Genomic DNA, 1977 nt, shown 5'->3' on the forward strand with positions numbered 1-1977 from the left:
TGCAATAAACATAGGGGTGCATATATCTTTTTGAATTAGTGTTTTTGTTTTCTTTGGATAAATTGCCTAGTAGTGGAATTGCTGAATCATATGGTAGTTATATTTAAAAATTTTTGAGGAAACTTCATGCTGTTTTCCATAGTGGCTGTACCATTTATATTCCCACCAACAGTGCACAGAAGTCCTCTTTTCTCTACATCCTTACTAACACTTCCTTTTCTTTAAATACTAGCCATTTTAACACGTGTGAGGTGGTATCTCATTGTGATTTTTTTTTTTTGAGAAGCACTTGTTAGCATTTAATGAACACCCCCCCCGCCCCCCCCCAACGTGGCTTCAAGCTACGAGAACGCAGGTGCCCCGACATCCTTAATCTTCTCTACTCTTCTACGGAAGGATTTGGCCTTCATGATGACAGGCTGTTTTGGGAGTTTTCCCTTTCCCAAAACTTTGTAGTAGCCCGGTCGCACCACATCAATGATAGGAGCACCTCCAGTCTTCTTTTTGGCGGCATTTACCCATGTCTGCTCACTGACCAAGGTCCACAGTTTATCAAGGTTCACAGTTGGGCAGAAGCTCTGGTTCCTCTTTAAGTGGTAATGTCTCATACCAACTTTTCCAAAGTAACCTGGGTGATATTTGTCGAAGTTGATCCTGTGGTGACACATGCCCAGCATTACCCCGGCCTCCTAGGTGCTTCCGGTGCTTGGTGATGTCGCCGTGGCCGTGTCTCACGTGGCCCCAAACTTTCTGGGTCTTCCTCAGTCTGGATGGCTGTATGGACAAAGGTGCTTGGTGAAAAGGCCAAACGGAGGTGGGACAGAGAGCGAATTCGACCATCTGTGAAGGGTCTGTAGGCTCGGGGGTCAAGGATCTGCTTCAGGTCACATTCAGCAAAGGTGATGTTACGGACTGGCCCAGGGTCATGCGGCCTCATAAGGGCAGCGCCCAAGTGCGCGGGCCCACGTGTCTCAGAGATCCGAACCCCGGGCAGAACACGCGGCCCCAGACTACGGGCCCATGCCGGCCACCCTGCCCTGAGGCCCGCCATGAGTGGCCTGGAAAACCGGGCCAAGATTGGGGGTAGGTGGTTGGGGTGCAACGCGAGTAGGGCTCGCAGCCTGCACAACCAATGAAGCAGACGCACAAAAAGCCTCATTGTGATTTTGATTTGCATTTCCTTGATGATTAGTGATGTTGAGCATCTTCTCATGCATCTGTTGGCCATCTGTATGTCTTCTGTAGAAAAATGTCTATTCAGGGGCACCTGAATAGAAAAATGTCTATTCAGCTGGCTCAGTCCATAGAGCATGCAACTCTTGACCTCAGGGTCCTGAGTCCAAGCCCCACACTGGGTGTAGAGCTTATGAAAGAAAGAAAAGAAAGGAAAGAAAGGAAAGAAAGGAAAGAAAGGAAAGGAAGGAAAGGAAGGAAAGAAAGAAAGAAAGAAAGAAAGAAAGAAAGAAAGAAAGAAAGAAAGAAAGTCTATTCAGATCCTCTGCTCATTTTTTTTTTTAAGTAGGCTCCACACCCAACACAGAGAGTGAACTCACAACCCTCAGATCAAGACCTGAGCTGAGATCAAGAGTCAGATGCTTAACTAATTGAGCCACCCAGATGCCCCAACTCTGCTCATTTCTTAATTGGAGTTTGGGGATTTTTTTGGTATTGAGTTATGTATTAGTGTTTATATATTTTGGATATTAACCCCTTATTGGATATATGATTTGCAAATATTTTCTCCTATTCAGTACATTGCCTTTTAATTTTGTTGGTTTCCTTTGTTGTGCAGAAACTTTTTAGCTTGATATAATCCTATTACTTTGTTTTGGCTTTTGTTGCCTTTGTTTTTGGAGTCAGATCCAAAAAAATCATTGCTGAGATTGATGCAAAGGAGCTTATTGACTATGATTTCTTCTAGGAGTTTTACAGTTTCAGGATTTCATTCAACTCTTTAATACATTTTTAAAAACTCTA

General features: G+C 44.2%; 1 pseudogene; it reads right to left on the minus strand.

Moving 5' to 3' along the window:
* Positions 1-336: 336 nt before the first annotated feature.
* On the minus strand, positions 337-1376 carry LOC102736773 (large ribosomal subunit protein uL15 pseudogene; annotated as a pseudogene).
* Positions 1377-1977: the final 601 nt, after the last annotated feature.

This window comes from Leptonychotes weddellii, chromosome 5, assembly GCF_054177405.1.
Source record: "Leptonychotes weddellii isolate Sample4059 chromosome 5, ASM5417740v2, whole genome shotgun sequence".
Lineage (NCBI taxonomy): Eukaryota > Metazoa > Chordata > Mammalia > Carnivora > Phocidae > Leptonychotes > Leptonychotes weddellii.